The sequence below is a fragment of the Phascolarctos cinereus genome, unplaced genomic scaffold (assembly GCF_003287225.1).
Source record: "Phascolarctos cinereus isolate Bilbo 61053 unplaced genomic scaffold, phaCin_HiC Scaffold_5;HRSCAF=322, whole genome shotgun sequence".
Lineage (NCBI taxonomy): Eukaryota > Metazoa > Chordata > Mammalia > Diprotodontia > Phascolarctidae > Phascolarctos > Phascolarctos cinereus.
The window spans coordinates 301349409-301373977 of NW_027555958.1; the positions used below are offsets into that span (position 1 = coordinate 301349409).

At 36.6% G+C, this 24569-nt stretch overlaps 1 protein-coding gene and 1 pseudogene across 1 annotated transcript in view; one reads left to right on the forward strand and one right to left on the reverse strand.

The window, feature by feature from the left end:
* WIPF2 (WAS/WASL interacting protein family member 2) overlaps nucleotides 1-24569 on the forward strand; it is a 65811-nt gene that overhangs the window by 3582 nt on the left and 37660 nt on the right.
* Nucleotides 10245-12663, reverse strand: LOC110215765 (cyclin-dependent kinase 2-interacting protein pseudogene; annotated as a pseudogene).

Genomic DNA, 24569 nt, shown 5'->3' on the forward strand with positions numbered 1-24569 from the left:
GAGGAATAGTTGTGATACCAAATTACATGGTAGTGGCCTACTGTATTTTAATCTCCTGGGGACACCTTCTCTGTGACTTGGTTTGATACCACAAAGCTGAAAAGAACCTTGACTGCTCCAAGTGGGGATGGAAACAGAAGCTGAGCTGGTTTCCCTCGGCTCAGAGAATGGGTGTTGTCAAAGAAAGAATAGCTGCTGACATGCAAGCAGAGACCTCAAAGCAGGGGCTAACTGTTTGGCACAGTGCATCCCTTGGCCAAATAATTTCTTTTCATCTCCTGTCATGACTGGTGATCTCCTCAAAGTAGGCTCTTGTTGCTGTTCTTCACATAGCTTCCCAGCAGAACTTGGCTGACTTGGGTGGACTGCCTGGCTTTTGAAGGGGGATGCCTGGGGGAGGGGGAGGAGGAGTTGATGTCGGAAGTGAGGCTTGTTGGCGGTTCTGAGGGCTGCTTTGAAGGAAGGGAGTCAGTGTCCTGTCCTAGGATCCTTGACTTTTTTCCTAAAAGCTGACCTTATTTATGTAATGGCTTAAGTACAGAGTGATTACCTTGAACTTAATAGAGAAATGTTTTGGAAGAAGCATGATAGAAGCTGTGTTTTAACCTCCTAATTGTGGAGCTATTTTGAGTGATCACTTAAGTTTCAATTATACTTCTGAGATTTTAGAAAAGTGATAACAAAAAGCATGTTATTCTAGAAAATCAGAGTTAATAGGAAAAAAATCAGGTGGGGGAATATATATATTTGTTATTCTTGGTGTGGAAGTTATACATCTACCAATATTTAGAATTTGTATGCAGGATTGGCAAATTGTAAAACAAATAGAGTTGGCTTCTCTTTTTTCATTATGTAGGAACATATGTCTCAGCAAAAAGATTGAGCAGATGCAATATAACAATTTGTTCCATTCAACTTTTCTTTTTCCTGTGTAAAATTGAAGAAGATTCCTAAAGGTGCTAGAGTGATTCTATCAACAACTTAATTTCTGGGAGTCTTGAATTTTAGTGATTTCTGATGGTGAGGTCATTGCTCTTTGTATAATTGTTGATAAGCTTAGCTTCAAATATCTCCTGTTCTGCTGAGTCTAGAGTGGCTTGCTACCTTCTTTCTCCCTCTTTTTCAGAATCTGAGGTTCTGCTGCCAACTCAGATTTTAGTGAGATAAATTCATTGAGATTAATGAGTTAGTGGCTTGGTGTGTAAAACAGTGTATTCTTTCTATTCTTTTGCCCAAAGAATATTTTGAATGTCTTATGTTTGATAAATCTATGTAGCTAAGCAATGTATTTGGATTTTCTGTAGTATTGATCAGTTTTCGGTAACCTATTCTCAAAGCTAGTTGGGTATTTTTGTCAGTTTCTTCAGAAAGTGTTGTGTCCTATTAGGGTAAAAATTAAGCCCCTTTGAATTTTGGGACTATCCTATGAAAAGTCTGTGTTTTCATACTTTTTGTGATAACAGTTCAGTATACAAATTCGTTAGCCAACTTTCTGTCTTTGTAGCAGTGGCTGAATCTAACTCACCAAATGTGAAGCAGAGCCCAGATTACTCAGATTGAAGTAGTTCATTTATTTATTTTTTAAAATTAATTAATTTTGGTTTTCAACATTCACTTTTATAAGATTTTGAGTTCTAAATTTCCCCCTCTCTCCCTCTACCCCCTTCCCAAGATGGCATGCAGTCTGGTGTAGGGTATACATGTACAATAATATTAAATATATTTCCACATTAGTCATGTTGTGAAAGAAGAATCAGAACAAAAGGGGAAAACCCCGTGAAAGGGAAAAAAAAAGGGAGAAAATAGTATGCTTTGATCTGCGTTCAGACTCCATAGTTCTTTCTCTGGATATGGATAGCATTTTCCTTTTTTTTTTTAATATAAATTTATTTATTTTTAGTTTTCAGTATTCACTTCCACAAGTTTTTGAGTTCCAAATTTTCATTCCATCTCACCCCTCCCCCCACCCCAACATGGCATGCATTCTGAATATCCCTTCCCCTAGTGTGTCTTCTCTTCTATCTCTCCGCCTTATTCCTTTCCCCTTCTGTTTTCCTGTAGGGCAGGATAGACTTCTGTACCCTGTTCCTGTATTTCTTATTTCCCAGTAGCATGTGAAAACATTTTTTTAAAAATATATGTTTTTAAAACTTTAGGTTTCAAATTTTCTCTCTTCCTCCCCACCCACCCTCATTGAAAAGGCAAGCAACTCAATATAGGTTGTACATGTGCAGTTATACAAAACACTTCCACAGTAGAAATGTTGTGAAAAACTAATTCTGTTTCCCTTAATCCTATCCTGCTCTCCCATTTATTCTATTCTTTCTTTTGACCCTGTCCCTCCTCAGAAGTATTTACTTCTGATTACCCCCTTTCCCCATCTGCCCTCCTCTCTGTCATCCCCCTGTTCTCTTGTCCCCTTCTTCCCCTATTTTCCTGTAGGGTAAGACAGATTTCCATACCCAATTGAATGTGTATGTTATTCCCTCCTTAAGCCAAATCCTATGAGAATAAAATTCACTCATTCCCTCTCACCTTCCCCCATTCCCCCTCCACTGTAAGACTTTTCTTCTTTGCTTTTATTTTTGTGAGATAATTTACCCCATTCTACCTCTCCCTTTCTTCTTCTCTGAGTATAATACTCTCTCATCCCTTAATTTTATTCTCCAGATATGACCCCTTAATCTTCAACTCACCCTGTGCCCTCTATCTATCTATATATACTTACATATAATTTCTTTCCTTAGCATCTTCCATCATGAGGAAGTAGTTCATTTAAATTGATGTGATTTCCTTCTGTAATTATGCATACTAATATAGAGTAAAATATATGAAGGTTTGTGGTTAAGTGACAGGTTTCTTTCTCCTCAGGATACAACAGGAATTACCTATACTGCTTCTGTTCGCTCTGTACTTTATTTTTAGGGTGTTGGTCTGAGATTTAAATGCAATACATTGAAATTTCTTCTGCCACTGTTTTGAAATGTAGACATTAGAATCAATTAATGATTTTTTTATTTAACTAAAATGTTTTAAGTTTAAATTTAAAAATTATTTTAAAATTTAACATAAACCATCATGAAAAATTCCATTGTTACAGCTTTTTAAAAATGAACATGATCTCCATTTTCTCAGTGATATTCACTATTCTGTTATACATTTTCCTTCAATATGAATTTTTTTTGGGGTCTAGTTCTAACCATATATTATTCTCCAGGCTTTACTTTGCATTTTATATATCTTACCATGTATTTCTGTACTTTAGGTCTATGAGCTGTTGGCTTTCTAACATTATTTGGGCTTGTTGTTTTGTCATTTCAGCCACGTCTGACTTTTTGTGACTCCATTTGGGGTTTTCTTGCCAAAGATACTGGCGTGGTTTGCTGTTTCCTTCTCTAGCTCATTGATGAAGAAACTGAGGCAAACAGGGTTAAGTGACTTGCCTAGGGGTCACTCAGCTAGTAGGTGTATGAGGTAGTATTTGAACTCATGAGGATGAGTCTTCCTGATACCAAGCCCAGTGCTCTATCTACTGCACTGCCTAGTTGCCCAATATTATTTGTGTACCAGTATAGGATTCAGGCTGTCTCATGATGTTCATACATGACTGGGCCATCTCTTTTTCTGAACTTACCTCTCCTGGATGATGTCCTTTATGCTTCATAGTCATTGTTGGTAATATGGCTATTTTATTTACCATATGGTGTTTCATTATTTCCCAGTGGGTCACCTGATGTTTGGGTCTTTGGTAACATTTCATGATTTATATCCATAACTTTACCAGAAGAATATTGGTATCAGAGTGATGGATTTTTGTTTTAGCAGCTTAAGATTACTGAACTCTGTTTTGTCAAATGTCATGCAATCTGCTCCTTTTTTCCCTGTTTTCTTCTTTCTATGCAATTCTGACTCCAGTCCTCTATCTGCAGTGTCTTACATATATAGTGGTGGACCAACTTGATGGATTGGCCATCCAACTGAAAATCAGTTGGACAGTAGGCATTTTTCATCCACTTGATTGTCTGATTGTGGATTGTTAGATCAAACTCTTATGTGTTATTGTGGATATCATCAAAAAAAAGAAAGAAGGAAAGAAGAAAAGGAAGGAAAGAAACAAACATTTATTAAAGTGCCTGCCACATGCCGAGCGCTGTACTAAGGGCTTTACAAATATCTTATTCGATCTTACAACAACGTAGATGCTAATTATTGTATTTTACATTTGAAGAAACTGCAGCAAATAGGTTAAATGACTTGCCCAGGATCACACAGCTAGTGTCTGAGGCTGAATTTGAACTCAGGTCTCCTGACTCTAGGCCTGGATTGTATCTACCTTGCCACCTTGATGTAATCAGCACTATGTCATCTACAAACTGGAATGTCTGGAGGGCCTTCCCATATATAGGGAATCTATTTTCCATTTGGACTCTGTCCAATAAATACTGTCCAATTTAGTGGCAGATACCTTCCTCTACATGCCTTTTGTTAATAGAGGAGTGCCTTCCTCTTCAGATAACTCTTGAAGGGGCTGCTCTCTTAATATCTTGAAGGGGCTCCTCTCTTAATATCAAGACCTAAAACAGGAAGGTATTTCACACTAAATTGGACCATATTTATTGAACAGAATCCAAATGAAAAATGTATACATTGGAGATAGCTTGTTGGAAGAGAGCTTTAAAAGTTGCTTTTCTGCTGAGTTAAATGCTTTTTTTTAATAATTAACGAATACAATAAGATCTTATGTCCTTTGTACTTTTAGTCTGTGAAAATGTGGCCTATAAAGAGAATTGTTTGGAAACTTTGCCTGTTCCTTCTTGTTTACATCAAGATACTCTGGATACTTTTGTAGATCATATTCATAAGATTTTATAGAGAATAGAAAGTAGGCACATGGTTGAGGTGAGTTTTTCCCCTGACTAAAATCCAGCTCAGATGCCTTACTTCCATTACGTCTCTTACAGTCTTCCCAGCAGTCCTCCCCCCCACTGCCCAACCTCACCTGTGGTTTTTTTTTTTGCACTTACTTGTCTCATTTATCAAGTGTTTTTTTTTTTTTGATGTGTTTGTGTGAGGGTATTGAAAGCATTCTTGTTCGTCATTCTAGGATGTATTTTTTTTTTAAATTTTATTAATTTATTTTGATTTATCAATAATCCTTCCATATGCTTTTGGGTTTAAAATTTTTTCCCCCCTTCTTCCTCACCACCCTCCCCAAGATGGTGCACAATCTGATATAGGCTATACATTTACATGCTTATTAAACATATTTTCACATTAGTGATGTTGTAAGTAAAAAATTAAAACCAATAGGAGGAAACATCAGAAAGAGGAAACAAAACTCAACAGAAGAGAAGAAAAAATAGCAATTCAACTTCCATAGTTCTTTCTTTGGATGTGGATAGCATTTTCCATCACGAGGCCTCTGGAGATGTCTTAGATCCTTGTATTGTTGGGAAGGGTTAAGTTTATCAGTATTAGTCATCGAACAACATGGCTGTTGTGTACAACGTTCTCTTGGTTCTGCTCTCTTCACTCAGCATCAGACCGTGCAAGTCTTTCCAGGTTTTTCTGAAGTCACCCTGTTCATCATTTCTTATAGCACAGTGGTATTCCATTACATTCATATACGACAACTTCCTCAGCCATTCCCCAATAGATGGGCATCCTCTCAATTTCCAGTTCTTTGCCACTACAAAAAGAGCTGCTATGAATATTTTTGTACATGTGGGTCCTTTCCCCATTTGTATGATCTCTTTGGGATATAGCCCTAGAAGTGCTGTTGCTGGGTCAAAGGGTATGCACATTTTTATAGCCCTTTGGGCATAGTTAGGATGTATTTTGTAAGTGCTGGGATCTGTTTTTATCTCCTTCAGTACCTAGAACAGTGCTTTTCATCCAATGGGCACTTAATAAATGTTAACTGAATTAAGTTGAAATTTTGATACCATTCTTAGGGTAGATTTCCCTGTAGTGTTTTTGAGGTTGATAAATTGAATATTGGGCAGTTCAATGATTATCAGTTTAGTGTTGCAGGAAAAAACCCCCCATTAATACTAATATTTAATATTTAAGCTTAAGTCTGTCAGAAACTATTTAATATTAGTACTCAAGGATTTCTAGCTTGGAGAGATGTCCATACTGGCATAGTCCCTCATGCCCTCCAACATAATTTTCTGCCTCAAGATGATATCAGGTAATATTTATAGGATTCTTGTACCAGGAAAAGATCACAATATGTGAAAATATAGTTTGAGTGAATATTTCAGAATATTTGAGTACCAATCCCCTTGTCTCCTGGCCCACTCTTCTCCTTCCTGAAATTAAACCCAGGGACCTCTTGGATTGTCTCCCTTTGAGGAATATCTCAATCCATCTCCATAGAGGAGAGGAGACTGACCTCACATGGGTCCATAACCCAGTGTTTCTGGGGTAGGGAAGGCAGTGATATAAACAAGACAAGATTTACATTTTGTTAAAAGGTTAGGTTGCCACCCTAGATGAGAGCAAGTCTTTAGTTTTTGTTCTGCTCACTTCCTAAAGGGAATAGTCTAAAAGAGTTTTAGGCTGGAAAGTACTATAAGTTTTGTAAAAGTGAGGTTTTTAATATGCTTCCACAGGAATGTTACAGATTTTGAGATTTTCCTAATCTGCCTTTTATATTTTATCTTGGGTTTATTGCTGTAGAAATGTGGCAGCAGGAGATTTTCTTATCTCAGGGTTATATGTAACTTTGCAAAAAACTTGAAATAGTCTAAATGTGTAACAAAATAGGCAGTCGTTAGATTGGAGTAACCTAATGTAATGGTATGCTGTAATTAAGATTGGCAAGTATGAGGAATACAGAGAAACCTGGAAAAACTTTTATTAAGAAATTTTTTGGTCTAGATCTCTGATTTCATTGATGTAGTGAACTCCATGGGTGGAAATTCTTTCTACCAATGTAGATGAATAGCTGTTTTGTAGGTTATATTCTTAGAGAGATGCCTAGGACATAGAGATTGTTTCTTACCCAGGGGTCATATTGCCCAGTATGTGTCAGAGGCTGGACTTGAACACAGGTCTCTTGACTCCAGGGCCAGCCAGTGCTTTATCTATTAGGCTGAAGTACCTCTTATAATGAAATAATGCAAAGTAGGAAAACAAAAAGCCAGAACTAGAAAAATGGAGTTATACATTAAAATCATATGAGGAAATGAAGTGTGAATGAATGGACAAAGAATTATGATGGTGAATTGGAGTAACTAAAATAGTGTTATAATGTTTTATGCATTGAAATGAATTAAATTTAGTTTGTGTTACCATTCAGTATTAAGTTTTTAATAAAACATTTTGAAAAAAATATAGTACTGTGAGGGTGTTTTAATTTCAAAATCTTCCCTTATGAAAAGTATTATATTTTTAATTATGCTTTGACTTCTTTCAGTCCTTTTATGTTACTAACATGGCAGGTTTAAACCATGAATATTAAGAGCTTGAGAATTTGACTTAGGATCGGTGACACTTCAGAAACACTTTTTCTTGGGATTTGGGGACTGCTAATTTGTCATCTCCTGCTGGTTAAGGGACAGAAAATCTGTTTGCTTCCAGGGAGTGTTCGTTTATTTGTATTCCTCATGAGGCTAGCAAGAGCACAGATGTTCATGTTATGAATTGGTGGATACGGTATTTTATCATAGGCCAAGTAGCTTGTAACACATGTTGTAACTACATGTTGGACATGCAAAAGAATGAGCAAGCAACTCAAAGAACATTAATATTCAGAATACATAAAAACACTTAATTCTGCAAATGTATTACCTTAACTGTCATTGTTTTTCAAAGTCCTGATGAGTTGGCTTGATTTCCTACCTCTTTTTTTAATTATGCTATTTTGCTTTTTGACAAGGAAAGGCATAGCTCTGTTATTTGATTTTCTGTTCTAACTGGTTTGAGTCTTAATGCTGAGATAACATATAACCGTCCGTTGTATGTGAGGTTTGAGTCAGCTTCCCTCATCATCAGTGTATACTGTGGTTTGTTTTTCTTTTGTCAGACTTTATCATAAAGGAGGCTGTCATTAACCATCTAACTGACTTTCATAGGCATTCTTAACACTGATCTTTGGATGTGACAGTGAAAGAAGAAACATTTATTTGGGGGCTGAGGAGTCAAGATATTTCTAGATTGGAGTCATAGCAATCCTCTATAAATAATGATTTGAGATTCACCTGCTTTATGACAGCAATTTTCAATCCAATCAACACAATTTCTTGGATCCCCTACAGATGTTGGCTGTTGGTACACACTATATAGAAGTGAATAAGCAAGTAAAATAGTGTTTGATAAACCCAAAGATCCTAGCTATTGGGGCAGGAATTTACTGTTTGACAAAAACTGCTGGGAAAACTAGAAAGTAGTCTGGCAGAAATTAGGCATAGATCAACATCTCACCCTGATTACCGACATAAGCTCAAAGTGGGTACGTCATTTAGACATAAAGGGTGATAGAAGCAAATTAGGGGAACACTAAAGAAATTACCTGTCAGATCTATGGATAAGGGAAAAATTTATGACCAAACAAGAGATAGGTTCTCAAGAGGTAAAACGAATATTACGTAAAATTAAGGTTTGCATAAACAAAGCAAATGTAGCCAAAATTAGAAGAAAATAAGGAAACGGGGAAAAAAATTTTTCTTATCAGGTTCTCTAACAAAGGTCTCATCTCTCATATGTAGGGATAAAGCCAAATATAGAAAAATAAAAACCTAATTGATAATCACTCAGAGGATATGAACGGTTTTCAGAGGAAGATATCAAAACTATCAATAGTCATATGAAAAAAATGTTTAAATTCACTAACAGTGAAATGTAAATTAAAACAGCTCTGAGGTACATCTCACACCCATCAGATTGGCTAACGTAATGGTAAAGGAATATGACAAATGCTAGAGGGGATGTGGGTAAATAGGTACTCTTTCTAATTCACTATTTATAGAAGTGGGAACTAGTCTGACCATTCTGCAGAATAATCTGGAACTATGCCCAAAAGAGTATATGAAACTGTCCATACCCTTTGATCTAGCAATACTACTGCTAGATCCATACTCCAAGGAAGTCATAGAAAAGGGAAAAGGATGTATGTGTACAAAAATATTTATAGCAGCTGTTTTTGTGGTGGCAAAGAATTGGAAGTTGAGGGGATGCCCATTAGTTGGGAAGTGACTAAACAAATTGTATGAAATGATTGTGATGGAATAGTATTGTGTTAAAAGAAATATTAAAGGGATTGGTTTCAGAAAAACCTGGGAAGACTTGTATGAATGATGCAAAGTGAAGTGAACAGAACTAGAACAGTGTACACAGTAAGAGCAATATTGTTGATAATCAACTATGAAGGACTTAGCTACTTGGATCATATAATAATACACCACAATTACAAAGAATCTGTGATGGAAAATATTTTCTATCTCCAGATAGAGAACTGATGGACTCAGGGTGGAAATTGAAGCACTTTTTTTTTGCTTACTTTATTTTTCTTGCTGGGGGGGGTAATGAGGGGACATGGCTAATGTGGAAATGTTTGGCATGACTTCATACGTATAATGAGTATCATTTCTTGCCTTCTCAATGGGTAAAGGAGGGCTAGATGGAGAGGAAATTTGGAACTGAAAATTTTAAAAAAGTTAGGGAGGAAAAATACATGTGAAAGTAAAGAACAATTTAAAATTTAATTAAACTGTTCTAATTGGCAGTAAAAAAAAATCTTGGCTGTTTTTATTTTTCAACCAGCTATGTTTAATTGAAGATAAGGCTTAAAAGAGAAATCTGTTATTTTCTGCCAAACGTATGATCAGTTTTCCTAGTAGTTTTTGTCGAATAAGGAGGGTCATGGTTTTAACAGTAGGTACTGAATGGATGACTAGCATAAACTTTAAAAGTTGCTACCAGCGTGGTGTTAAGAGATTGATAAAGGGGCAGCCTTGGAGTCAGGAGGACCAGAATTCAAATGTGACCTCAGACACTTGACACTTACTAGCTGTGTAATCCTGGGCAATTCACTTAACCCCAATTGCCTCACAAAAAAAAAAAAGATTCCTGAGGTGGAATCGAAGCAACTCATTCTGCAAGTGAGAAAAGAAGTAGAGCTGTGATCTTAAAAAAAAAAATGTATGAGGCAACAGTGGGCCTGTATCATAAGACCTAGAAAGAAAGGTACCTTCTGGTATTGGGAGTTTGGGCTTAAAAATGAAATGGTTTTGGAAAAATTATAGTGCTTGATGTCCAGTTTCAAGTAGCATGCTTTCCACATCAAGCCAGCTGTTCTCAACATATAGGACTGGTATAACCACATAGATAAATAGCTTAAAATGAGATTCTGGTTCTTGTCATGGGTGAGCTCTTCAACAATGATGCATTTGAGGAATATTTCCTTCTTGTACATTTCTGAAAGCTTATGGGAAACTTCATAGAATTAAGTTGTGGGCCATATATGGAAAAGGGGTGTTTGATGATTTCCATTTCCACTATGGTAATTTTCTAGGTTATAGATTTCTTTAGTGGTTGATGTTGACTTTTCCATTTTCACCTGTAACTTAGCCAAGTTTTCCAAGGTTTTATGAAGTTCCTTGCATAACATCTCAAGTTCCTCAACGTGTTTTGGATGTACCTTTTGAGAATGAAAGCCAGAAGCAATGCTGTTGCATTCTAGTTCTGCTTTGTCTTCAGTAAGTGCAGGTGATTTTGATGTTTCCTATTTTGTTTGCAACAGAAAACCCAATATTGTTGAGAGTCTCCCATTTTGATAATAAATTATGCCAGTCTGTAGCATTGTCCTTAATTTTTTTTAAGATTCATTAATTTATTTATTTTTAGTTTTTAATATTCACTTCCACATGATTTTAAGTTCCAGATTTTTTCCCCATCTTGTCCCTCCCCCACCCCAAGACAGCATGCATTCTAAATACCCCTTCCCCTAATCTGCCTTCCCTTCTATCTCTCCCCCCTTCTCTTATCCCTTTTCTTTTCTATTTTCCTATAGAGCAGGATAGATTTCTATACCCCGTTGCCTATAAATCTTATTTCCCAGTTGCGTGTGAAAACAATTTTTTAACATTTGTTTTTAAAACTTTGGATTCCAAATTTTCTTCCCTCTTCCCTCCCCACCCATCCTCATTGAGAAGGCAAGCAACTCAATACAAGTTATACTTGTGTAGTCCTACGAGAATAAGATTCACTCATTTCCTCTCACCTTCCCCCACTTCCCCTCCACTGTAAAAGCCTTTTCTTGTGTGTTTTATATGAGATAATTTACCCCATTCTACCTCTTCCTTTCTCCTTCTCCCAGTATAATCCTCTCTCACATCTTAATTTTATTCTCGAGATATCACCCATTCATCTTCAACTCACCCTGTGTTCTCTTTCTATCTATGTACAACATATATTTTCCCCCTCCACCTACTCTAATACTGACAAAGGTCTCATAAGTAACAAATATCATCTTTCCATGTAGGAATGTAAACAGTTCAGCCTTAATAAGCCCCTTATAATTTCTCTTTTCTGTTTACCTGTTCATGCTTCTCTTGAGTCATGTATTTGAAAGTCAAATTTTCTATTCAGCTCTGGCCTTTTCATCAAGAATGCTTGAAAGTCCTCTATTTCACTGAATGTCAATTTTTTCCCCCTGAAGGATTATGCTCAATTTTGCTGGGTGGGTGATTCTTGGCTGTAATCCTGTCTCCTTTGCCCTCTGGAATATCGTTTTCCAAGCCCTCTAGTCCCTTAATACAGAAGCAAACAGGAAGGGGATTTCTTGAATCTTGTATTTGAAAGTCAGATTTTCTATTCAGCTCTGGCCTTTTCATCAAGAATACTTGAAAGTCCTCTATTTCACTGAATGTCAATTTTTTCGCCCTGAAGGATTATACTCAGTTTTGCTGGGTAGGTGATTCTTGGCTGTAATCCTATCTCCTTTGCCCTCTGGAATATATCATATTCCAAGCCCTCCAGTCCCTTAATGTAGAAGCTGTTAAATCTTGTGTGATCCTGAATGTGTTTCCACAATACTTGAATTGTTTCTTTCTGGCTGCTTGCAATATTTTCTCCTTGACCTGGGAACTCCGGAATATGGCTACAATATTCCTAGGAGTTTTCCTTTGGGGATCTCTTTCAGGAGGTGATTGGTGGATTCTTTCCATTTCTATTTTGCCCTCTGGTTCTAGAATATCAGGGCAGTTTTCCTTGATAATTTCTTTAAAAATGATGTTTAGGCTCTTTTTTTGATTATGGCTTCAGATAGTCCAATAATTTTTAAATGTTCTCTCCTGGATCCATTTTCTAGGTCAGTTGTTTTTCCAGTGAGATATTTCACAGTCTTCTATTATTTTCATTGTTTTGTTTTTGTTTTACAATGTCTTGATTCCTCATAAAGTCACTAGCTTCCAATTGCTCCATTCTAATTTTTAAGGAATTATTTTCTTCAGTGAGCTTTTGGACTTCCTTTTCCATTTGGCCAATTCTGCTTTTGAAGGTATTCTTCTCCTCATTGGCTTTTTGGACCTCTTTTGCCATTTGTGTTAGTCTGTTTTTTAAGGTGTTATTTTCTTCAGTATTTTTTTGATCTCCTTTTGGGGTGTCTTTAATTTTTCTTGCACTGACAGATAAGATGGTTCTTTTGAGAGTAACCATGCCAGAGTTCTTCACATCTGTGACTTTAGCACCCAAGTTCTCTTCATTTGATTTTAACTGACTTTTCAGTGGTCTAGAAATCCCTTTCCTGTTTGCTTTGTGCTAGAGTAGGTTCTTGGGAGGAATATGAGCTCTAGTTATATCAGGTGTGCAGCAAATGTCACCTTGGATAGCCACTTCTATTTTTTTTACCTTTCTAAATGTTTTGTTGAAGCTACTTTTAAAAGGTGCAGTTACTACCCAGTGACTCTCCCCCTCAGTTCTCCATCAGAACACTTTGTTGTAATAAATAGATCAGTGAACTAGTCAGCATCCATTTACTAAGTACTTATATGCCAGACACTGTGCTAAGTAAGCATTGGGCTTATAAAGAAAAGCAAAAACCAAAAATAGAGTTGAGCAAAACAAAACAACACATTGACTATATCAGAAAGTATGTACCTAATTGCCCATTTCTGTTAAATCTGAACTGCGGCTGGTGGAATGAAGGCGGTGTGCAGTATCCTTTTCATGTTTCTGATTTCTTTGGGGTGTTTTCTGCCCTTTGTGACTTAGCTGGCAATAAGTCTAGAATTGCCTGTAATTTCTGAACTTTGGTTTGTTTGAAACTTGGGTCTACAAAAATAATCTCATGACTATACTATACTATACTATACTATACTATACTATACTATACTATATTATAGCTTTTTCTTCTGGAGAAGACTTCTCAAAGCCATTTAATACCTCTTTAATTTTGTCTCTAGTAACCTGGAATGGAGAATGAGGGAGAGCTTTGGGCCCAGGCTACATGGTGATTATCCAGATCTGAAGTGTATGCCTAATTTAGATTAGGTGTCTTTTTATACATACATACATACATATATATATATATATACACACATATATACATATATATACACATACATACATATATATGTACATATATATACGTACATATATATACGTACATATATATATATATATATATATATATATATATATATATATATACACATATATATATTTTTACTCTCCTCTTGATCTCATTGAGCACCCTTACTAAATGCTAGCTTTCCTTGAAGTTAACTATTTCTTGGTGTATATGGGTACAGAGGAAGTTTTGTTTGTGAACAGGGAACACTTTTTTTTTTTGGTGAGGCAGTTGGAGTTAAGTGACTGGTCACACAGCTGGTAAGTGTCAAGTGTCTGGTCTGAGATCAGATTTGAACTCAGGTCCTTCTGACTCCAGGGCTGGTACTCTATCCACTGCACCACCTAGCTGCCCCAGGCAACACTTTTTAATTCATTCCACTGTCAACATTCAAGAATCTGAGTGTTCTGATGAGAGAAATTAGACCCTGGCTTCACAAACAGATATGCTAATAACTGCCTTGTATTTATGCAAGATATTTCTGTGAGATGGTGGAAGTTTGGTTTAAAAGAATTAAGATATTCCATCTCCATTTGAAATTGAGAATGGGTTAATTTTTTTTGTCATAAAGCTGTGCAATCTAAGGCTTAGTTCAGGGAAGAGGCTTGTTCATCTTATTGTCCAGTGTTTCAGGAGGTAGTTCCTACTACCCCTAGGGTCCTTTCTTCTGCTTCTAGGGAATCAGACTGTTAAGGTTACACAAGTGTGGCTAGTTTTGTTTTTTCTTCTGAGCTCAAGAAGGTGGTATCTGTTTTCTGTTCTAAGGAATATGTAAGACAAGGGTTCAATTCTAACTTTTTTAAAAGTTTGTATCAGGTACCCTTTTGGCAGTTTGGTGAAGCCTGTGGTTCCCTTCTCAGAATGATGTTTTTAAATGCATAAAGTAAAATACATAGAATTATAAACATTCAACAATTATGTTAAAATAAAGGTGTAATTTTCCCTATCCAAGTTCATGGATCTTTTGAAATCTTAAGAACCACTGGTCTAGGAGAACTGTGTCTGTTCTTTGGCACAAGGCCTGATTGACCTGGGGCATACAGTATATTTGTGCTAAGTATCCAATTGTATGAAAATAGTTTTATTTTTAATTTTTTAAAATTAATTTATTTTGAATTATCAACAATCATTTCCATAAGCTTTCGAGTTTTAAATTTTTCTCCCCCTCCCTCCCCACCTCCCTCCCCAAGAAAGCATGAAATCTAATATAGGCTCTACATATACATTCCTGTTAAACATTTTCACATTAGTGATGTTTGTAAGTAAGAATTAGAACCAATAAGAGGAACCACCAGAAGGAGGAAACAAAACACAACAGAAGAAAAAAATAGCAGATAGTATGCTTCGATCTGCATTCAAACTCCATAGTTCTTCTTTGTGGATAGCATTTTCCATCATGAGGCCTTTGGAGATGTCGTAGAACCTTGTATTGCTGAGAAGGGTGGAAATAGTTTTAGCTAGTGCAGTCACCATAAAATTCTTAGCCAGAAACATTATAGTTTAATTTAATTATTAATTGATCATTGATTTTGCCTTCAAGCATACTTTGAGAGTTTCTTGATTAGTTGCAGCTGATAATGCTAGTAAGTACCTTTGACCCCATTGTGTAGTTACAGGGTCATCTGGCTTGCAGTTTTCTCTTTGCTTAAACTTTAGAGGTGGTGCTATGGAGCCATTCAGTGGACCTTGCTGGATGGTGTTCAGAAGTGATTGCATTTGCAGTAACTTCTCCTAGTCCTGACCTGCTTGAGAACACCCTTTTGAGCTGTGGTTTATCTTTTTTTGTGTGTGTGTGTGTGTGTGGTTTATCTAATTGATAAAAGTGGACATATTATTGATCTATAATCATTTTAAATGAGAGCACTTGGCTTTTAAGCTACCCTCTGTAGTCTGATATATGCCATGTAAAGTGACTACTATGAAGCAGGATCCTGGTAATGAGTTGCCTCATCCACTTCTGGCACACTCATTTACCTAAGGTTTTTCTGTGGAAGAAAAAAAATGGAAGTGGCACAATGATTTCTTAAGCATTCTTATGCTACAACTTTGTGTTTATTAAAGGAGAAATATATTTTCCTAAATTCTGTATAATATTTTTCTTCCTTCTGCTTCTTTGTTTCTCTCAATGGGCCAAAAAGCACTATTAAGCACCTTCTGTGTTCCAGGCACCAGGGTGACAAGTACAAAAAATGAAACATTCCTCCTTAAAAAGAGCTTACATTCTAATGGGAAAGACAAGTATATAAATAAGTATATGCAACATAATTGTAAAGTGCTTCTTCATGTGTGTTCTCCAGGACTTTGAATTGGTTTTTAGTTATTTAGAGTTCAACTTTCTTTAGTTGTTATTATCTTGTATATTCTTTTGGTTTTGTTCATTTTGCTCTTCATTGGTTCATAGCAATCTTTCTACATTTCTCTGATCTCCTAATTTGTTGCATAGTAATATCTCATTATATTTATATACTACAGTTTTATTCATGTGTTCACTCATTGATAGGCACCCTCTTTGTTTCTGTCTTTGCCTTCCTTGATGTTTGTGTTTTGTGTGGTGAGATCATTGGGTCAAAGGGACATTTTAGGCACTTTTTGCAAATAATTCCAAATCAGTATCCAGAATGGTTGTACCAAATTAGAGTTACACCAATGGTGTGTTAGTGTTCCTGTCTTCCAACTGCCCCTCCAGCATTGACTATTCTCATTTTTGTTATCTTTGCTAATTTTCTTGATAAATGAAACCTCAGAAATGTTTTCATTATCTTATGCTATTAGTGTTGTGGAGCATGTTTTCATACAGTCATTTAAAATTTACATTTCTTTTGAAAACTTCATATAATATCTTTTGATCACTTATATTTTAGAGAATGGCTCTTGGTGTTATTTGTATGTATATGGTGACTTAGATAACATATATATTTCTTAGATACTACACTTTTTATTGGTGATATTTAATGCAAACATTTTTCAATTCTAGTTTGTCGTGTTAAATTTTCATTGGTTTATGTAAAAACTTTTAAATTTTATGTTGTCATAGTCGTCTGTTTTATCTTTTATGAGCTGTATGCCTTGTTTGGTTAAGAATTACCACATGTTCATAATATTGTTTCCATAATGCAAAATGCCTTTCACTACAAAAAAGTTTGTTTTCTTTCATCAAGTAGTTTCAGAGCTTGAATTAAACCCACCTCACCCATCAAACAGAGATTTGTTCACCAAAGTTCTATGATTAGGTTATATCCTAGGAAGGATTTTCTGTGAGCATCAAATATAACATCAGGTAAAGTACATGACATCAGGGCTCTGTTTCTTTCTTAAAAAATTTTTTTTAAATTAATTTTTTGTTTTTAACATCATATTTTTTTTTAATATGGCCCTTCCATTCTTTCCCTACCCAGAAAGCTAGGCCCAGTTTAAAATAGACTCCTAACATGGTTATGTATTATCTTAAAAGCATGGTACTTTTCATAAAACTGATAATATGAATAGTTATTCCATCTTTTCCCCTTGGGATTCTAGGTTAATTACTTAAATGGAAATTGGACCCCTGTTTGACACACTCTGAAATCATATTGTGCCTTAGCACGGTTGAAGGGGTGTTTTGGATGTATAAGTTCTTCCACCTAGATATAGAAACTCGTTTGGTCCCTTCAACTGATTAGTATTTTGGTCTTCTGAAATGGTGTGTGGACACTCCTAAGTAGCTGCTGCCTTATTGTAGACTCATTTCCCGTATTGGGATCCTTTGAACCAGGATTGGCTATCGTGTCAGTATGACTGATGCTAAGCTCCACCCTCCTAGTGTAGTAGCTTTTTAGTAGTAGAAAGAAATATCGTAAAGGGGACAAGTTAAATGACCTTAAGTTTCAATATCTGACTCTTTTTAACTTAAGTGTGATGGTGCTTCCGTTGCTTTGTTGGAGGTCTTTATCTTGTATCAGCCTTGAAAGGATTTCAGGTGAATTCAGCTATTATTTATAGAATACTCATTATGTGTATAGTGCTGTGTTTTCCCTTGTCGCTCTATTCCTCTTCAGGTATTCAGCTTTTTTGTATTACGGACTCCTTTGGTAGTTTGGTGAAGCCTATGTATCCTTTCCCAGATTAATGTTTTTAAGTGCATAAAATAAAATACTTAGGACTTCAAAGAACACCAGTTATATTGTTATACATTAAGAAAACCAAGTTTGTGGACCTTACTTTAAGAATACCTGCTCTAGGGGCAGCTAGGTGCAGTGGCCCTGGAGTGAGGAGGACCTAAGTTCAAATCTGGCCTCAGACACTTGACACTTACTAGCTGTGCAAGTCACTTAACCCTGGTTGCCTCACCAAAAGGCAACCTCCCCCCCCAAAAAAACCCCCCAAAAAATCACTTGCTCTAAAGCTTCTTCCCTCTACCTTCTCTGTCTGAACTTTCCTCTGCTTTTTTTTTTATAAGTGGTTGATGTTTCTGATGCTGCTGCTGCGTGATATGTTGGATTGTTAGTTGGGCTTGGAGGCAGGAAAGCTCATTTTGAATCTTATATCTGACACTGAGTTGTACAATGATGAACAAGTTACTTAGCCTTAGTTTCTTCTTCTGTAAAATGGGAACAGTGATGGCATTCACCTTACAGTTGTGTTAATTAGAGAATATTTATTAAATACCTATTCTGTGACAAGGACTTTGCTAGGCACTGGGGGATACACAGTCAAAAATTAAATAGTCCTTGCCCTTGAGGCAGTTACAGTTCGTTGAGAGGAAAAAAACTCATAAGTAGACAGAAAATATACACAGGTAAATATGAATTAATTTCTTAGGAGAGACATTAACAGCTAGAGGGATCAGGAAAAGACTGGGGAGGTAAGGCTTGAGCTGAACTTTGTAAAAACTTGGAAGCAGGAGTGCAAACTAGGCATGAGGATGTTTCATGCAAAGACCATCATAGAAAAACAGCAAAACTGGGCAGGTTGTAGTAAGCCAGGTTGTGAAGGATTTTATTTTTTTCAGTAGATTTTTATTGATAACTTGTTTTTTTATTTCATTTTTACATCACACTTTATAATGTAATGTTACATTAAATTCTATGTGTGGTCCTCCCTCACCTAGAAATATATCCCTTATAAATTTTCTTTTTAAAGAAGAGGAAAAAATGATCAAAACCAATCATTTGGAAAAATTTGATGTGTATGCAACGTTCTACAAGAGTGAAACCTCTGCCTCTGCAAAGTAGGGAGAGGTGTCTTCTCATTTATTCCTTAGGACTAATCTTTGTCCTTTATGATTTTGTAATTTTCTTTTTTAAAACTTGTTCTATATTGTCGTAGTCATTGTGTGTATTTTTCCCCCCTGGCTCTGCTTACTTCCCCTTGCATCGGTTTGTGAAAGTCTTTCAAATACTTATCTGTATTCGTATTGGTCATTTCTTATAGCATAGTAATATTCCTTTACGTTAATGTACCACAGTTTGTTTAGCCATTCCGCAATTGATGGACATCTACTTTGTTTCCAGGTCTTTGGTACCACAAAAAAAAAATGCTATTATAAATATTTTGGTATACACAGAACCTTTCTTTTTATCATTGGCTTCTTTGGGTTATATACTTAACAGTGTGATCTCTGGGTCAGAGAGTATGGACATTTTAGCCAGTTTATTTGCATAATTTCAAATTACTTTCCAGAATGGTTGTATTAATTGTGAAGGACAAAGGAGTTGGTATTTGATCCTGGTGCACAAAAATTTTTACAACCAGTTCTGTTGCTGAGTACTGCCCTAGTTGTGGATGGGAAATTGAAGCCCAGGTCCATACCAAAATCATTTAGAAATGCAGGGTATTCTGGGGTGGCTATAGCTTTTCTCTGGACAGGAATCAAATGGGATGATAATAGTAATAAGAATTTGTGTAGTGCAAACATTAAAGGACTATTAAATGTGAACTGATATCTGGGGATAGAAAAAGGGGCAGTAATTCAGCTGAGTTGATAACATTGTAGAATTTCAATTTGGAATTAAATTCTTTTTTTTTTTTTGGCTAGGCAATGGGGTTAAGTGACTTGCCCAGCATCACACAGCTAGTAAGTATTATGTGTCTGAGGCAGTATTTGAACTCAGGTCCTCCTGACTCCAGGGCCAGTGCTCTATCCACTGTGCCACCTAGCTGCCTCTGGAATTAAATTCTTAATGTCCTAGTGAGTCAGTTTTCGCTTATATTCATTTTGTCGTAGTGACACTTGATTTCTTGCAGTATTAATTGGAATAAATATCTCTGGGTGGGAACTGTGGAAAATGGCCGTCTCCTATCAATCAAATGCCAGTGGGAAGTGCTTGGTGTAGTGCTTAGCATGCTCATCTGTAAGGACACCTGACAGTGAATTGTTTTGTGCCCATAGTCGGTAAATCTTGCCACCCCTTCTTAACTGGGTTAATGAAGCCGTGCCAGGAAGACCTTCAGCTACTTACAGGGCTAGATTCAAACACTAAACAAAAACCTCATTCTTCATTGTGTCACTTTTTCTCTCCAAGAGCAACTGGCTTTCTTTTTCTACTAAACACCTCCCAGTCACTGGACACTGTTAAAGGTTTGCTTAGGACTTTGGGATCAGAAGATTTTCATCTTGGGAACATTTAGGTCCATTTTTTTCTGTAAAGAAACAATTCAGCTCTACTCTTGATTTGCTTCATACGCATCAGGTTAGATCTCAGCAGTTGGTAAAAAACAATCAGGAGATTCTTGTTGTGCTCTCTTGTTTTTCTTATGTTGGAAAGAAGTTGAATAGGATATTAAATAATTTGGTGTATATTAATTAGGAGAGCTGAAATGTAGTAAGTAGTAGTTTTCCAGAATTCCTTTGCTTCGAAAATTGACTGTTGCAAAACTTAGAACCTCTTTCCTAAGGTTTTGAAATGAGAACTGCCTAGTTTTTGAGGTCAGTTTCTCCACCCCCTACTCCCTGCTTCCTTCCCCCCCCCCTTACAGGAGCCTGATACAGGTCAGGGTACTTTTTATTTTTTTTTTTAAACGCCTCTTGGTGAATTAACAAAACAGAGATCACAGCTAACATAGTTCAACTAAGGACTGCTAGTAAGTATAAGAAGATAGTTCTGGGGTGTTAAGATTTTGAATTTAACTGGATTTTATCTTTTAATTAACTTTATAAGCTATAGGCTTGAGTTTTATAGACATGTTACTTGATTAGAAGCTCAAAATTGATTATGGCATCTGAAGTGCTTTTTAGTCTATTTTGGTTAGTTTAAAATCAGGTTCTCAGTTTCTTAAATACATTGTCAGATTAGTGCCTTTGTGCTGAGAAGTCTCCTGTGTTTGAGAAGTATAGAAAAAAAACCCATCTATGTTCTGAGAAATGAATGTGTGTCAGAAATATTTGGAGCAAAATATTAGGAAGTTGAATTGAAGAAACAGATTTGATAATGGGGAAGCATTTATTAAACACCTACTAGGTACTAGGGCAGCTAAATGGCACAGTGCATAGAGTGACCTGGAGTAGGAAGACTCATCTTCCTGAGTTCAAGTGTGACCTCCGATACTTACTAGCTGTGTGACTATGGGCAAGTCACTTAACCCTGTTTGCCTCAGTTTCCTCATCTGTCAAAAAGAGCTAGAGAAGGAAGTGGCAAATTCCAATATCTTTCCCAAGAAAACCTCAAATGGGGTCATGAAGAGTCAGACATGACTAAAACGACTGAACGTGTGCTGGGCACCACCGGGTACTAGGAATACAGAGACAAATATGAATAGTCTCTGTCCTTAAGGAACTTACATTCTGTCAGGACATTTGATCTTCTGAGGTGTAGAGAAACACTTTTAAAGGAAGAAGATCATTGATTTAGAGCTAAAGGAGAATGTTAGGAGAAATCTAGTCCTGCCTCTTCTCTCTCTCTCTCTCTCTCTCTCTCTCTCTCTCTCTCTCTCTCTTAAGGCAGTTGGGATTAAGTGACTTGCCCAGGGTCACACAGCTAATAAGTGTCAATGTATGGTCTGAGGCTGGATTTGAACTCGGCTCCTCCTGACTTCAAGACCGGGGCTCTATCCAGTGTGCCTAGCTGCTCCCTGCTTTCTCATTTTATAAGTGAGGAAATTGAAGTCTAGACAGCTTAAGAGACTTGTCCTAGGTCATCCAAGTAGGTTGGAAGGTTGAGGACTCAAACCAAAGTCCTCTGACTCAGAGTCCAGTGGGATATGTTTCTCTTCAATGTATACCATGCTGGCTATAACATTTATAAACATGTTACAGATCAGTAAAGATAGCAGAGTAGAAGGAAGCAGCACAGCTCAGCTTCCCCCATAGTTGTTCCCACAAAGATCTCAGAATCCTAGACTGAACAGTGATTGGAGAGCTAAGGAGAAATCACTGTGGGTCATCTTTGCAGCTCAAGATCACAAATTTGACCTATAGGCAAGTGATCAGAGCAGGAACTGTGGATAAGGGTGGCCCAGGGTCTTGGAGCCAGACGCTGGTAGAAGAAAGGGTTGCAGTACTGTCCTTCTAAAACCCAGAGAGGAAAGGACTGCATTACGCAGTTCTCTGAATCTGCGGAACCTTTTACGTGGTTGACAGGGGATGGGGCCAGCAGTTGGCTTTTGGAGCTCCACTCAGGGTCAAGTCTGTAGCTGTCGTACCTTTATCAGAACTAGAGTTGAGAGCCTTGAAAGCTCAGGAGGTTAAAGATCAGATAGACTTCTTAATCAGTCTGCTTAAGATCTGTTTAAAGTTTTCAGCATCCCAGCCTGAGTCCCCTGTGATCTTTAAAGAACACAGTATTCAGTGCCCAATGAACACAGTGAAAGGACACCAGTAGGGCAAGCCAGGACCAAACAAGGACACAAAATCCCACCAGAAATGTAGAGCCTACACCTAATACAGAGCCCTAATTTGGGAATTAAGACTGGAAGAATGAGTGAACAAAAAAAGATAAAGAATTGTCATGATGCTGGGAATGTCCAGGACACAAATGATAAAAAGGAGGAAAATTCCAAAATACCTACAAACAAAGCTTTAAAGAAAACAAATCTTGTCCATAATATCAGTTATATTTCCTAGAAGAGATGAAGCAAAGACACATGCCTATATTCTATCACTATTAGAAGAATTTGGATTAATGCCTTCTGATTTTCATTTCAAAATCACTCTTAGGGTTGGGAAAAGCTTATAGCTTGATTTAAGATGGAGCAGTGAAAGCGGCAGTATTGTTGAACTGGAAGAGGACAATCTTCAGATCCTATCTGAATGGTATGATTAGGCATCTGAGGAACACAGATGCTGTTTAATAGATCAAAAAGTACTAGCTTTAAAATTCTTTAGAAGACTCTTACTTTCTTCCCTTATTCCCTCCAGTATTGTATATTAAGAAGGTATATTCAAGTGAAGAAACCTAAGAACCAGTGTAGGGAAGAATAGCAAAGAGCATTTAGGTGAAGATGAGAAATTATTTTGTGGTTAGAATATACTGTAGACCACTGAAACAAATAAAGGAAATAGTTAAGTTCAGGAAATAGATCACAACCTGGCACAGAGGCTTGATGTAGTAGTAATAGGAGACTTCAATTACACAAACATCTAATAGTACTCGCTCTGCTATAACATGTCTTGCCTTAATGATAATTTGATCCTTCAAAAGGCAGAGGACCAACAAAGGGAAATTTTATCCTGGATCTGATTCTCACTAACTAGTTGCCAGAGTGGAAACGATAGGAAGCCTCCCTCCTAGAATCTGTGATAGAGGAGAGGAAAGCTGAGCATAGTGTTGCATGTACCCTTTATTTTTGAAAAGTGTATTTCAAAGAGTTTGAAGAAGTGACAGAATGTCATGAACTAAAATTCTACAGTTGAAGTCTTAAGAATGAAATTTAACTGAGAAACTTAAGAATGAAATTCTGAAGTCACAAAGGAAAAAATTGGATGAGAAAGAAAAATGGGAATTGTCTGAAGAGACTGGTGGAGAGATGTGCAGGGGAATTCACATCTACCCCACTCCCAATTTAGATTTCAGAAAAATGGAAGCAAGGACAGAGGACACATACGAATGTACCGTGGACCTATAAAAATAGTGTTGAATACTAAAGCTCAAAGTTGAGGCTGGCAAGATAAGATAAAAGTTAACAAAAGAAGTGTTTTGTTTTTAAACTATATTGTGGGGTGGGAAGAAGGATAGAGTCCAAGTAAAATGAGGATGGATCAGAGTAAAAGTATGGGCCTTAGGGTGGATGGGGTAATAACTGACTGCAGAGAAAAAAGAGAACTTTTCTGATCTTATTTTACTTTTCTATCTATTTTTTATTTTACTTTATTTTATTTTAATTTTTTTTTGTCTTTTCTTTGCCAAGGAGAATGTCCTTTTTTGACTGTAGAACAAAAATGGCCATAGGGAGATTATACCCGAGATAAATAAGGGGATGATCAGAGAGCATCTGTTTAGGGTTTATTAACCATTTTTGTGTAATGGACCCTTTTACTAGCTGAGTGAAGCCTGTGGACCCTTTCTCAGAATAATGATTTGTTACTTATCTTTATAATTGAAAGAAATGTTGAATTTTAATTAGAGGCTAGTTAAAATAAAGATAAAATGTTTTTCCTAGCCATGCTTTTAAACCTCCTGAAATCTATCCATGGAACTCTTAGATTATGAATCCCTGATTTAGTTGCTCTTGATGAATTAATTGTCCCAAATGAACTACTGATGGATGTGATTACTGGTCCATAGTCAGTGATATTTGAAAGGCTGAAGAATTTGAAAGGTATCACAGTACTGAAGAAGGGTACATGCCCCCATTTTCGAAAGGAAGAGGACAGAGCCTGCAAACTAGTTTCTGAGCTTGACTTCAATTCAGCAACAGGCATTTATTAAGTGCTTACTGTGTGCCAGTACCAAGCACTGAGAATATAAGTTGAAATGAAAAGAAAGGCAGTCCAGCCATCCTTCATTTTTTGTACTTGACCACCGTAAGTCAGCTGCTTTCTTCCCTTCTTCCACTTGTGAGTTCCTCAAGGAACCTCCAT